Source organism: Cherax quadricarinatus, chromosome 32 (assembly GCF_038502225.1).
Source record: "Cherax quadricarinatus isolate ZL_2023a chromosome 32, ASM3850222v1, whole genome shotgun sequence".
Taxonomy (NCBI): Eukaryota; Metazoa; Arthropoda; class Malacostraca; order Decapoda; family Parastacidae; genus Cherax; species Cherax quadricarinatus.
The window spans coordinates 19,962,715-19,978,681 of NC_091323.1; the positions used below are offsets into that span (position 1 = coordinate 19,962,715).

The following is a 15,967-nucleotide window of genomic DNA, read 5'->3' on the forward strand; positions in this document are numbered from 1 at the left end:
CCAGTGCGTAAGCCACTGGACCAGCTGGCTATAATGAGATTCATCCAACACCATAGGGAGGTTTGCATGGGCCACCACTTTGACCAATTTTTACAGATGAATCTCCCGCCAGCGTGGCTGTGACGAACTCTAGATCAAGTCCCCTCAAAGATCCCATGGATTCAAACCTCACTCGTACCGTGTTACGATTTCTTGAGTGTGAATGGATGAAATACATGAAATTGAGAGATTTCCACATTTCTCTTCGTTCTTCACATTCATTCACCACATCGAGACAACCAGCGGTGTTTACGTAGGTAATCTATTGGCAGAGCAACCCCAGGTTAGTGTGGCACCAGAGTATATGTCAAAGAACTCGCATTAGAGGCCAGCGGAGTACCTTCGTTCATTGTATTTATTCACATAATTACGTATTGTATTACGCACTGTAGGCTGTGGTTATGCACTCTATATTGTATTCCAGATGAAGAGGCAATGTGATATGGTGGAATACTTCCCGGGGAGAGAGAGAGAGAGAGAGCGAGCTATTCTAGCGTGCAAGACAATAAATCAGTAACGAAAGAAACACACACATCAACATGTTAACTCGCTAGTCATCAATGAAACACTGGGCAGCCGTAAAGAATCCCAAACAGCAAGAAACAAAACACAATCACACACACAGTTTACAACATGCGGAGGCATCAAGCACACAGGTGTATGCAGTAATACAGAGCAAGTGTGTGCCAGCAACACTTGTTGTTAATACACTATGACACTCACCCCCAGCTGAGTAATGTAATTGTAACACCTTCAGTCCACGATGTACGAGGACAATTAAACAGAGGAGAACAGCGGCGTATATCGCCAACGAAACGCTCCACTAATTCACCTTAACAAATAAACATTTACAGGCCGCAACATGCCGTTATTAGGGAAATTAAACATCCAGGGGCAGAAGACGCATTAACACGCCTGCTGGGAAAGCCGTCATGTTCGCAATTAAAAACAGGTCACAGTACCGTGGCCCGGTGGCCTGGTGGCTAAAGCTCCCGCTTCACACACGGAGGGCCCGGGTTCGATTCCCGGCGGGTGGAAACATTTCGACACGTTTCCTTACACCTGTTGTCCTGTTCACCTAGGAGCAAATAGGTACCTGGGTGTTAGTCGACTGGTGTGGGTCGCATCCTGGGGGACAAGATTAAGGACCCCAATGGAAATAAGTTACAGTCCTCGATGACGCACTGACTTTCTTGGGTTATCCTGGGTGGCTAACCCTCCGGGGTTAAAAATCCGAACGAAATCTTATCTTATCTTACCGTTGCTGGAGCAATTTACCGACGACCCGTACGTAGAAGAAACCTTATGACTTTGTTTCGGTCCAGGCAGCAGGCCCAGTGGCTTACGCGTTGGCCTGGAGTTTTATGACTCACTTGCCACGAGTTCAATCCCCACCCGTACCGTGGTTTGTTTGTAATTGTGTTATTTTGATATGGTGAGTCAGAACCATTGTTAAGTCAGTTATTACCTGACAATGACTCGGAACCAGGGAGTTAAGACGTGAGACTAGGACCAGGGAGTTAAGACGTGAGACCAGGACCAGGGAGTTAAGACGTGAGACCAGGACCAGGGAGTTAAGACGTGATACCAGGACCAGGGAGTTAAGACGTGAGACTAGGACCAGGGAGTTAAGACGTGAGACTAGGACCAGGGAGTTAAAACATGAGACTAGGACCAGGGAGTTAAGACGTGAGACCAGGACCAGGGAGTTAAGACGTGAGACTAGGACCAGGGAGTTAAGACGTGAGACTAGGACCAGGGAGTTAAGACGTGAGACCAGGACCAGGGAGTTAAGACGTGAGACTAGGACCAGGGAGTTAAGACATGAGACTAGGACCAGGGAGTTAAGACGTGAGACTAGAACCAGGGAGTTAAAACATGAGACTAGGACCAGGGAGTTAAGACGTGATACCAGGACCAGGGAGTTAAGACGTGAGACTAGGACCAGGGAGTTAAGACGTGAGACCAGGACCAGGGAGTTAAGACGTGAGACCAGGACCAGGGAGTTAAGACGTGAGACCAGGACCAGGGAGTTAAGACATGAGACTAGGACCAGGGAGTTAAGACGCGAGACTAGGGACAAATTGCTCGAGAGGCGGAAAAGAAGTACACGAGGGTACAGCTAGAAACTAATATCCGATGAGTGACAGGAAAATCACTGATGAGCTTTAGAGTGGTCAGCAAGTGAACCAACATAGTTTTAATAATAGGTTTGTTACGATTCACGAAGCCAAAAATGAACCCAGCAGTGACCAAGAGCCGTGACTCAACTTCAGTAGCTACAGACAGGTGAGTAAATAGGTGAAGGAATGAACGCGCGCGCGCACACACACACACACACACACACACACACACACACACACACACACACACACACACACACACACACACACACACACAGTTGATGCATAATACACAGTTCTTAACCATTTGCTGCCTTAGGCATAAGCTGAAATACCGGGGCAGTTGGCAGAGTGGACGAGTCATTTAGCGGCATATTTTCGAAAACAGCGGCCAGAGGACGTGTTACATAGCGACAAACCTTCGAAAACAGCGGCCAGAGGACATGGATCTTGAGATACAAGGATCCAAGACGTGAAAATGTTAGGTGTAGTGTGTTAGACGCATCAAAACACACTAGCAGAGAAACATTACTGAGGTTTCGCCTATGGAAGAGACCTGAAGAATTTGGGTATCTTTATTCTGGAAATGTTTCTCCAGCCAGTAGCTTCTTCAGTCCCTTGCAGAGAATGGTGGAAGCTGAGTAACTTGGGGTAATCAGATTGATTACCTAAAGCTCCTCTTCATCTTCCACCTTTCTCTGTATTGGACTGAAGAAGCTACTGGTTGGAGAAACATTTCCAGAATAAAGATACCCAAATGTCGCACATATGACTTATCTGTCAACCAGTCTGTTTTGTAAACCATTTAAACAAACCACGGTATGGGTCGGGTTAGAATTCACTTGGCTTGAGTTCTGACCCCACCCGTACAGTGGTTTGTTTACAGTGGTGTTATTACGATTTTGAAATGAGTTCGTTGAATCAAAGCTCTTCATCACTATCAGGGCACTAGTAGCCTAGGTTCATCTCTAGTATCCTATGTTTTCTAGTATCCTTGGTTTACCAGCATCCTAGGTTTACTGGCATCCTATATTTACTAGTATCCTATATTTACTAGTATCCAAGGTTTACTAGCATCCTATGTTTAACACTGGACCGTGTTAGCTACAGTAAGATTCTCAGTTTTAAATTAGGTAATGTTTGCAAGCGCTCCCTGTGTGTGTGTGTGTGTGTGTGTGTGTGTGTGTGTGTGTGTGTGTGTGTGTGTGTGTGTGTGTGTGTGTGTGTGTGTGTGTGTGTGTGTGTGGGTTAAGGGGAAGGGTAAAGCTGTCAGTGTAAGGGACATTGGTAAAGGGTGGTAGTAGTAGTAGTAGTAGTAGTGAGTGTGTTAAGTTTGTAGCAATATAGTGGTCATATTGGGGAATATATCTGTGATATATCTGCCTGCTGTGATCTCTCTCTCTCTCTCTCTCTCTCTCTCTCTCTCTCTCTCTCTCTCTCTCTCTCACACACACACACACACAAACACACACACACACACACACACACACACACACACACACACACACACACCACTTGGCTGATCGCTGTCGACCTCCGTTGCTTGTCTTATCACTCAATAAGTTTTTTTTTTTTCATTACTGAACGAGCTAGGGTATACTCACAGCACTCAACTACACTCACAGCACTCAACTACACTCACAGCACTCAACTACACTCACAGCACTCAACTACACTCACAGCACTCAACTACACTCACAGTACTCACCTACACTCACAGCACTCAACTACACTCACAGCACTCAACTACACTCACAGCACTCAACTACACTCACAGCACTCAACTACACTCACAGCACTCAACTACACTCACAGCACTCAACTACACTCACAGCACTCAACTACACTCACAGCACTCAACTACACTCACAGCACTCAACTACACTCACAGCACTCAACTACACTCACAGCACTCAACTACACTCACAGCACTCAACTACACTCACAGCACTCAACTACACTCACAGCACTCAACTACACTCACAGCACTCAACTACACTCACAGCACTCAACTACACTCACAGCACTCAAAGCACTCAACTACACTCACAGCACTCAACTACACTCACAGCACTCAACTACACTCACAGCACTCAACTACACTCACAGCACTCAACTACACTCACAGCACTCAACTACACTCACAGCACTCAACTACACTCACAGCACTCAACTACACTCACAGTACTCAACTACACTCACAGCACTCAACTACACTCACAGTACTCAACTACACTCACAGCACTCAACTACACTCACAGCACTCAACTACACTCACAGCACTCAACTACACTCACAGCACTCAACTACACTCACAGCACTCAACTACACTCACAGCACTCAACTACACTCACAGCACTCAACTACACTCACAGTACTCACCTACACTCACAGTACTCCCCTACACTCACAGCACTCAACTACACTCACAGCACTCAACTACACTCACAGCACTCAACTACACTCACAGCACTCAACTACACTCACAGCACTCACCTACACTCACAGTACTCAACTACACTCACAGTACTCAACTACACTCACAGTACTCACCTACACTCGCAGCACTCACCTACACTCACAGTACTCAACTACACTCACAGTACTCAACTACACTCACAGTACTCAACTACACTCACAGCACTCAACTACACTCACAGTACTCAACTACACTCACAGTACTCAACTACACTCACAGCACTCAACTACACTCACAGCACTCAACTACACTCACAGTACTCACCTACACTCGCAGCACTCAACTACACTCACAGCACTCACCTACACTCACAGTACTCACCTACACTCGCAGCACTCAACTACACTCACAGTACTCACCTACACTCGCAGCACTCAACTACACTCACAGCACTCACCTACACTCACAGTACTCACCTACACTCACAGTACTCAACTACACTCACAGTACTCACCTACACTCACAGCACTCATCTACACTCACAGCACTCACCTACACTCACAGTACTCACACACAGCACTACTCACAGTACTCACCTACACTCACAGTACTCACCTACACTCACAGTACTCACCTACACTCACAACACTCAACTACACTCACAGCACTCACCTACACTCACAGTACTCACACACAACACTCTACTCACAGTACTCACCTACACTCACAGTACTCACCTACTCACAGTACTCAACTACACTCACAACACTCAACTACACTCACAGCACTCAACTACACTCACAACACTCACCTACACTCACAGTACTCACACACAGCACTCAACTACACTCACAGTACTCACCTACACTCACAGCACTCACCTACACTCACAGCACTCACAGCACTCAACTACACTCACAGTACTCAACTACACTCACAGTACTCACCTACACTCGCAGCACTCACCTACACTCACAGCACTCACAGCACTCAACTACACTCACAGTACTCACCTACACTCACAGCACTCAACTACACTCACAGTACTCAACTACACTCACAGTACTCACCTACACTCGCAGCACTCAACTACACTCACAACACTCACCTACACTCACAGCACTCACCTACACTCACAGCACTCACCTACACTCACAGCACTCAACTACACTCACAGCACTCAACTACACTCACAGCACTCAACTACACTCACAGTACTCCCCTACACTCACAGTACTCAACTACTCACAGTACTCACCTACACTCGCAGCACTCAACTACACTCACAGTACTCACCTACATTCACAGTACTCACCTACACTCACAGTACTCACCTACACTCACAGTACTCACCTACATTCACAGTACTCACCTACACTCACAGTACTCACCTACACTCACAGTACTCACCTACACTCACAGTACTCACCTACACTCACAGTACTCACCTACTCACAGTACTCACCTACACTCACAGTACTCAACTACACTCACAGTACTCACCTACACTCGCAGCACTCAACTACACTCGCAGCACTCACCTACACTCACAGTACTCACCTACACTCGCAGTACTCACCTACACTCACAGTACTCACCTACACTCGCAGCACTCAACTACACTCACAGTACTCACCTACACTCACAGTACTCACCTACACTCGCAGTACTCACCTACACTCACAGTACTCACCTACACTCGCAGCACTCAACTACACTCGCAGCACTCACCTACACTCACAGTACTCACCTACACTCACAGTACTCACCTACACTCACAGTACTCACCTACACTCACAGTACTCACCTACACTCACAGTACTCACCTACACTCACAGTACTCACACTCAGAGTACTCACCTACACTCACAGTACTCACCTACACTCATAGTACTCACCTACACTCACAGTACTCACCTACACTCACAGTACTCACCTACACTCATAGTACTCAACTACACTCACAGTACTCACCTACACTCACAGTACTCACCTACACTCACAGTACTCACACTCAGAGTACTCACCTACACTCACAGTACTCACCTACACTCACAGTACTCACCTACACTCACAGTACTCACCTACACTCACAGCACTCACCTACACTCACAGTACTCACCTACACTCACAGTACTCACCTACACTCACAGTACTCACCTACACTCACAGTACTCACCTACACTCACAGTACTCACCTACACTCACAGTACTCACCTACACTCACAGTACTCACCTACACTCACAGTACTCACCTACACTCACAGTACTCACCTACACTCACAGTACTCACCTACACTTATTGTGTCACCTACACTCACAGCACTCACCTACACTCACAGTACTCACCTACACTCACAGTACTCACCTACACTCACAGTACTCACCTACACTCACAGCACTCACCTACACTCACAGTACTCACCTACACTCACAGTACTCACCTACACTCACAGTACTCACCTACACTCACAGTACTCACCTACACTCACAGTACTCACCTACACTCACAGTACTCACCTACACTCACAGTACTCACCTACACTCACAGTACTCACCTACACTCACAGTACTCACCTACACTCACAGCACTCATCTACACTCACTACTCACCTCACACCTACACTCACAGCACTCACCTACACTCACAGTACTCACCTACACTCACAGCACTCACCTACACTCACAGTACTCACCTACACTCACAGTACTCACCTACACTCACAGTACTCACCTACACTCACAGTACTCACCTACACTCACAGTACTCACCTACACTCACAGTACTCAATTACACTCACAGTACTCACCTACACTCACAGTACTCACCTACACTCACAGTACTCACCTACACTCACAGTACTCACCTACACTCACAGTACTCACCTACACTTATTGTGTCACCTACATGATAGTTAAACAGTGAGAAAACTCGCTGTCTATGTCTTTCATGTTCTATATGATATACTGTGATAGCAGCCGCAGTGTACAGCTATCCTGTTCTATATGCTAATTATGTCGTGCTGAATACGTAAAACTTGCGATTTTGGCTTAAATAGCAACGCTTTTCTTGCCGAATAAGGCAAGCGAAAATTTGTGTATGCGATAATTTCGCAAAAATCATTCTGAACCTAACGAAAAAAATATATTTCATTGTGTTTGTTTATTACTAAATTATTGTAAACTTATCTAAAACATTTAGTTGGATTAGGCTAAATTACATTGCGCTTGTTATAATAAGGTTAGGTAAGTTTTCTAAGGTTTTTTTGGTACAAAATTATTAATTTTTACAATAACATAAATGAAAAAATATATCTTTAAACGTATAAGAGAAAATTTTAGAGAGGATTTAATTTTAAATGAGTTCTTGCCAATTGGCCAATTTTACCTGTTCGGCACGACAATTACATTATAAGAATACCCGCGAAATGCTACAGGTATTCTATTCAGTATGACAGCTATATTGTCTGATTACCCACAGGATGGGATGCATACACGAAGTAACTAAAAGATGTCAACCTGAGCTGAGAGAGACTTCAGCAAGGCGATGAGGATATCACCAGGTACACCACTGAGAGCTCAGTAGCAGTGGAGGTTTGCGAAGCTTCGTTTCGCCAGAGAGTGAGTTATAATTATATGGAATGGCAACCAGATGTTAGTAAACCTAATAGAATTTAATCTACTTCAGTCAACTGAGACATGTACAGATGACTCAACTGCCTCTTTTCTGTTTAATAATCTTAGAAATGGCGATTCAGGATCCTTGTTAACTACATAGCATATCTTCTGTGTTCCTCCATTGTTTGTAACGGCTCCACAAAGTTCCTGGAGAGCGAAACGTTGCTACAATAAAATGTCATATTAGTTGCTTCTGTGTCCATTTATCTGAAATTAAAATTATGCTTCACCTGAGTAAATAAAACTGATAAATGATAGTATGTATACCAGTAATATCTTTATTTACTACAAGTACATGTACAAGGTATACAGTCCTAGCTGACATCAATGATATATTACTATATAGAAAGCCCCTTCTTATGTAGAGCATTTCGGGCAAATTAGGTCAATTTTGTTTCCAGGATGCGACCCATACCAGCAGGTGTCTTAATGAAACCCGTCCTAATGTTTCATCCGTACCGGGGATCGAACCACAGACCTCACTGTGTGAGCTGAGTGTGTTGGCAATCGAATTACGGGACACCGGTCAGATTTAAAGAACAGAGAATATTTATCCTCCTTGATGATACCAACAAGTCTCTTCTTTGTTAGAAAAATAGTCATCCCATAAGCTTACAAATGCTGTATATTCCTCTCGTAGCCTACATAGACACTGTCTTGTAGAATCCACCTTTATACACAGTATTAATCTTAGTGTGAATTCTGTCTCACGAGATCGTAATAACATACTGCAAACAAACCACGGAACGGGTTCTGTCTGTTGAGATTTGTCTTTCCCAGAATTGTTGTCAAACTCTCCCGTCTCCAGAAGCTTGGTAACTGGACCTGACCTTAACTTTCTCTTCACTTCAACCCGTGTCCTTAACTTTTCAACTGATGTGATTTCTGGGTTACTCATCTATTTTCTCTTTTACTCATGACTTGATGAAGGTTCAGGACTGACCTCAGCGTCGTCTGAGAATTTACCTTCAGTTTGTGGGTTTTCTGCGAATTGTTGCAGCAACGGGATTGTGACTGCCATTCTTCACAAAGCGTATGTATCGCTTTAAGCTGAGGAGGGTGTGTCCATTCACCATATTAGACCAGCAATGACCTAAAAGAACCAAAATAACGAATCTATAATAGTTTTTACAACACATTTAATGCCATAGTAGATTAACCCCCCCCCCCATCCTTCACCTGGTCACGAAAATACAGGAGCTGGAAAAATGACAAGTACCAGACTGGTACTAGAGCTGTAAGATACAGCTACAGTACATAGTCTGAACGAATTTGCTTCATGAATTGATTAAGAGTGGAAATGATCACGGTATACAATATATTCCATGGAAAGGTGTCGAGTATACTCTGACACGAGGGGGTTCAGAGTATACTCGACTGAAAAATCTACATTAGCTCTGAGAGCGTTGTATCAATTGGGAAGCACTGAACACACAAAGGGTTAGTACAGCGCCTGGTAGATCAGGTTTGAAGGAGAGGGTAGCTAAAATTCCTTCCATCAAGAGCCTTTTACGACAGCTACAATGAACTCGGAAGTGACAGTTAAGAGGCCGACTCAATACCTGCACTCAAAAGTACAAACCCCTCAGGGAAGGTTCCTTGACGCTGGTGAGAGGTTCTTGATCTAGGGAGGTGGATCTGTGCTCAGGTTCCCTGAATTGAGTCGGAATACCTTTCATCCCCCCCACAGGCACTGTATAATCTTAAGGGTTTAGTGCTCCCCCATGATTATAATAATAATAATAATGAAAAGCACAAATTGAGATGTAAGAAGCGTGTCCTTGAGCAATCATTCAACACACAACACTGTGTATCCTGGTCACTCTGCTTCTCTCTGTCTACCTTCACAGTTCAGTAACTATTAAAAAGAAACTCAGCATTTAGATATAATATTGTGTTACTAAAGTGACAAAACCAAACATAAACATCAACACTGACAGATACATTCTCCCTGACAAAGTATAAAGCATTTTTTTAAATATAAGGAAATAAAAACTGCCGTTTTCAAGCAGAATATGAACGCTTCAAATTGTACGATATTCACACTGGTCGTCGTGTATATAAAAAAATGAACTTTCATCTAAAAGAAACGATAAATAAAAAGTATAGGTTCGGCATTAAAATTCAAACTGTGTCCATTAAGCTGCGGACTATTTTGAAAAATATTGTTCTTACTGCGGAGTGTATGAGCTGTGTGTCCGTGCAGGAGACAAAATGTGTCATGGAGGACGGTGTCAGGGAGGACGGTGCCAGGGAGGACGGTGCCAGGGAGGACGGTGCCAGGGAGGACGGTGCCAGGGAGGACGGTGCCAGGGAGGACGGTGCCAGGGAGGATGATGCCAGGGAGGACAGTGCCAGGGAGGACGGTGCCAGGGAGGACGGTGCCAAGGAGGACGGTGCCAGGGTGGACGGTGCCAGGGAGGATGATGCCAGGATGATGCCAGGGAGGACAGTGCCAGGGAGGACGGTGCCAGGGAGGACGGTGCCAGGGAGGACGGTGCCAGGGAGGATGATGCCAGGGAGGACAGTGCCAGGGAGGACGGTGCCAGGGAGGACGGTGCCAGGGAGGACGGTGCCAGGGAGGACGGTGCCAGGGAGGACAGTGCCAGGGAGGACGGTGCCAGGGAGGACGGTGCCAGGGAGGATGATGCCAGGGAGGATGATGCCAGGGAGGACAGTGCCAGGGAGGATGGTGCCAGGGAGGACGGTGCCAAGGAGGACGGTCCCAGGGAGGACGGTGCCAGGGAGGACGGTGCCAGGGTGGACGGTGCCAGGGAGGACGGTGCCAAAGAGGACGGTGCCAGGGAGGACAGTGCCAAGGAGGACGGTGCCAGGGAGGACGGTGCCAGGGAGGACGGTGCCAGGAAGGACGGTGCCAGGGAGGACGGTGCCAGGGAGGATGGTGCCAAGGAGGACGGTGCCAGGGAGGACGGTGCCAGGGAGGACGGTGCCAGGGAGGACAGTGCCAGGGAGGACGGTGCCAGGGAGGACGGTGCCAGGGAGGATGGTGCCAGGGTGGACGGTGGCAGGGAGGATGGTGCCAAGGAGGACGGTGCCAGGGTTGACGGTGCCAGGATGGTGCCAGGGTGGACGGTGCCAGGGAGGACGGTGCCAGGGAGGACGGTGCCAGGAAGGACGGTGCCAGGGTGGACGGTGCCAGGGTGGACGGTGCCAGGGAGGATGGTGCCAGGGAGGATGGTGCCAGGGAGGATGGTGCCAAGGAGGACGGTGCCAGGGAGGACGGTGACAAGGAGGATGGTGCCAGGGTGGACGGTGCTAGGGAGGACGATGCCAGGGTGGACGGTGCCAAGGACGACGGTGCCAGGATGGAAGGTGCTAGGGAGGATGGTGCCAGGGTGGACGGTGGCAGGGAGAATGCCAGGGTGGACGGTGCCAGGGAGGATAGTGCCAGGGAGGATAGTGCCAGGGAGGATGGTGCCAGGGAGGATGGTGCCAGGGAGGATAGTGCCAGGGAGGATAGTGCCAGGGAGGATGGTGCCAGGGAGGATGGTGCCAGGGAGGGCAATAGCAGAGAGGACGGTGCCAAGGTGGACGGTGCCAGGGAGGATGGTGCCAGGGTGGACGGTGCCAAGGAGGATGGTGCCAGGAAGGACGATGCCATGGAGAATGGTGCCATGGAGGAGGGTGCCAGGGTGGAAGGTGCCAGGATGGTGCCAGGGTGGATGGTGTCAGAAAAGATGGTTCCAGGGAAGATGTTGGCATGGAGGATGGTGCCAGGGGGGACGATGCCAGGGAGGACGATGCCAGGGAGGCTGGTGCCAAGGTGGATGGTGACAGGGTGGATGGTGCCAAGGAGGATGCCAAGGTGGATGGTGCCAGGAAGGATGGTGCCAAGAAAATGCCTTGGAGGTCAGTAGCAGAGAGGTCGGTGCCAAGGGTGGATGGTGCAGGGAGGTCGGTGCCAAGGTCGATGATGCCAGGGTGGATGGTGCCAGGGAGGTCAGTACCAGGGTGGTCGGTGCCAGGGAGGATGGTGCCAGGGAGGATGGTGCCAGGGTGGATGGTGCCAGGGTGGATGGTGCCAGGGATCAGTACCAGGGAGGTCGGTGCCCGGGAAGAGGGTGCCAGGGAGGACATTGCCAGAAAGAACGGTGTCAGGGAGGATACTAAAGTAGGCCGCAAGGCACTATGCAGACAAGTATCGAGCAACTATAACAAATAACAAGAGACAAAGGTGCTATAACTCAGGAGACTACAAGTGTGGCATCGAACTTCATAAAAGTTGCTAAACACACACACTGGAGCTGCGACTCGACCCCTGCAACCACATAATGGTTGGTACACAGACACACACATAAGAACATAAGATAGAAGGAACACTGCAGCAGGACTATTGGCCTATGCGAAACAGGTCTAATTCTCCCACCGGCTTAAGCCAATGCCTTGACCTAGTGAGGTCAGACACGTCACTTAAGGGAGGAGCACAACATCCGACCTAATAGCACAAGCTAGTCAGGTTCAACTCGCACCCACCCACACCCACTCATGTAGTTATCCAACCTATTTTTAAAACTACACAACGTCTTAGCTTCTATGACGGTACTCGGGAGTTTGTTCCACTCATCCACAACTCTATTACCAAACCAGTGCTTTCCTATGTCCTTCCTGAACCTGAATTTTTTAAATTTAAAACCATTGCTGCGAGTCCTGGCTATGTTAGATATTTTTAGCACGCAATTTACATCTCCTTTATTAATTCCCGTTTTCCATTTATATACCTCAATCATATTTCCCCTAATTCTACGTCAGGGCCTGAGGATTTGTTAGGTTTTAATTTCTCTATTTATCTGAAGACCATGTCACTAGTTACCCTAATCGTGCATAGTTTATTATCGTCCTGTTCTATATAATTTATTATTCATGGAATTTTGCTAGTATCTTCTTGAGTAAAAACTGAGAGGAAGTAGGTAATGAAAAGTTCACACATTTCCTTATCACAAGTGGACCTACATTGTCCCTAATCTTCTGTATACCTGAAAGAACCCTTTTGGGTTCACACACACACACACACACACACACACACACACACACACACACACACACACACACACACACACACACACACACACTAACACACACGCACACACTGAGCCAAGACACGCCCGGGGGTCACCCAGCCGAACGTGAGATTCATTCAGTTGGAAATTCCATTTGGGTCTGCGGCAGCGGATCAATTGGGGATCTGAGGCGCTTGTCGTGTCCTCTGCCCAAACTACTGTTATATGATACCGCTTTCTGGGAGGTCTTTCTGCTTACTCACGTCTTAAGAAGCAAGAATAGACAGGTTATGGGAGAACTTGGGAAGGTTGCAGTGACTTTACAGAATATGATAGGAAGCCCTTTTTAAGGAAGAGGTTGACTTAGCAATACAGATTTTAACAGGGTAAGCCTTCAGTTGACAGCGTTTCGCTTACGTGTGAGCGAAATGAAGAGAGACTATAAAATTCCGACATAATGGAAGTAGAGACGTAAATGAAGTGAAATGAGACCCTTTATTGACATTTGATTGATAAAGCCCTCTTCGTGGGCGAAACGTTATCAGTAAAAATATTGTAACTGTATTTGTTTTTTCTGTTTCCAAGCGAGCGAAATGTTGCTTAATAAATGCTTGCTGTGTTGCAAGTGTTTATAGTAATGGTTGCTGTGTTGAAAGTGTTCACAGAAATACTTGCTGTGTTGCATTTATAGAAATGCTTGCTGTGTTGCAGTGTTTATATAAACGCTTCCTGTGTTGCTAGTGTGTGAGAGATGCTGGTGTTATGTCAGCGATAATATGTCAGGAAGTAGCTGGTGTGCGTCAGATATATTCTGGAGTCAGATGATAAACTTCTACACGAGCAGGAAACACCCTTAAATACTGATATTTTTCTTAACTGAAAATGCTTGTTGAGAATCTCTGAACTAGCGTTGAAGAGGGAGCGTTGTGTGACGCTTCTGAACCACTGGTCGGCACGCAACAAGTCTTCGACAAGTGAACCTTCTGAACCACTGGTGGGCACGCAACAAGAGTCTTCGACAAGTGAACCTTCTGAACCACTGGTGGGTACGCAACAAGTTCGACAAGTGAACCTTCTGAACCACTGGTGGGTACGCAACAAGTTCGACAAGTGAACCTTCTGAACCACTGGTGGGTACGCAACAAATTCGACAAGTGAACCTTCTGAACCACTGGTGGGCACGCAACAAGTCTTCGACAAGTGAACCTTCTGAACTACTGGTGGGCACGCAACAAGTCTTCGACAAGTGAACCTTCTGAACTACTGGTGGGCACGCAACAAGTCTTCGACAAGTGAACCTTCTGAACCACTGGTCGGCACGCAACAAGTTCGACAAGTGAACCTTCTGAACCACTGGTGGGCACGCAACAAGTCTTCGACAAGTGAACCTTCTGAACCACTGGTGGGCACACAACAAGAGTCTTCAACAAGTGAACCATCTGAACCACTGGTGGGCACGCAACAAGTCTTCAACAATTGAACCTTCTGAACCACTGGTGGGCACACAACAAGAGTCTTCAACAAGTGAACCTTCTGAACCACTGGTGGGCACGCAACAAGTCTTCAACAAGTGAACCTTCTGAACCACTGGTGGGCACGCAACAAGTCTTCAACAAGTGAACCTTCTGAACCACTGGTGGGCACGCAACAAGTCTTCAACAATTGAACCTTCTGAACCACTGGTGGGCACACAACAAGAGTCTTCAACAAGTGAACCATCTGAACCACTGGTGGGCACGCAACAAGTCTTCAACAAGTGAACCTTCTGAACCACTGGTGGGCACGCAAGCACAAACATTAACACTGATATAACATCCGGCAGAAAGAAATCTAGAGAAAATACTGGAACAAACTCTTAATGGAAGAAATAGCCAGTGGGGCATCGAGAGTTAAAACAAAATTCACTTTCGGAAAGAGAGAGAGAGAGAGAGAGAGAGAGAGAGAGAGAGAGAGAGAGAGAGAGGGAGAGGGAGAGAGAGAGAGAGAGAGAGAGAGAGAGGGAGAGAGAGAGAGAGAGAGAGAGAAGACGGTAGAATGGTATAATCAAAATGGGTTGAGTCAGAATGAGTTACTGCTTCTAACATCAACATCATCAACACCTCTTCGACCTCTTAAATGCACCACTACAATCACCGTCACCATCAAGACCATCAACTAATGGTCCTGACGTAGTGTTGGAGGAGGCCACTACGTCAGGGTCATCAATTAATGGTCCTGATGTAGTGACCACCAGCACTACATCAGGACCATCAATTAAGGGTCATAATGTAGTGATCGTGGTCACTACATCAGGACCATTAGTTAAGGATCCTGATGTACTGACGGTGGTCACTATATCAGGACCATTAGTCAAGGGTCCTGATGTAGTGACGGTGGTCACATCAGGACCATTAGTCAAGGGTCCTGATGTAGTGACGGTGGTCACATCAGGACCATTAGTCAAGGGTCCTGATGTAGTGACGGTGGTCACTACATCATGACCATTGGTTAAGGGTTCTGATGTAGTGATCTAGACCAACCTGGGCATCTCCGTTGCATAATATGTACTGGATGGAATCATAACCGTAATTTTTAAAGACGTGATGACCAAAAACTCCAGCTGCGAGTCATTATACGACAGGAAACACTGGTCCTGTTTCTGACAAACCTTACCTAAGTATCTAATGGAATCTTAAATTAGCTAAGTGCTT

General features: G+C 46.9%; 1 long non-coding RNA gene across 1 annotated transcript in view; it reads right to left on the minus strand.

Annotated features, from left to right (window-relative positions):
* Positions 1–8,583: 8,583 nt before the first annotated feature.
* LOC128690298 (uncharacterized) overlaps positions 8,584–15,967 on the minus strand; it is a 231,964-nt gene continuing 224,580 nt past the window's right edge. The window contains exon 4 of the long non-coding RNA XR_008407270.2: positions 8,584–9,352. This is a non-coding gene — a long non-coding RNA (uncharacterized lncRNA). The remainder of the gene's footprint in view (positions 9,353–15,967) is intronic.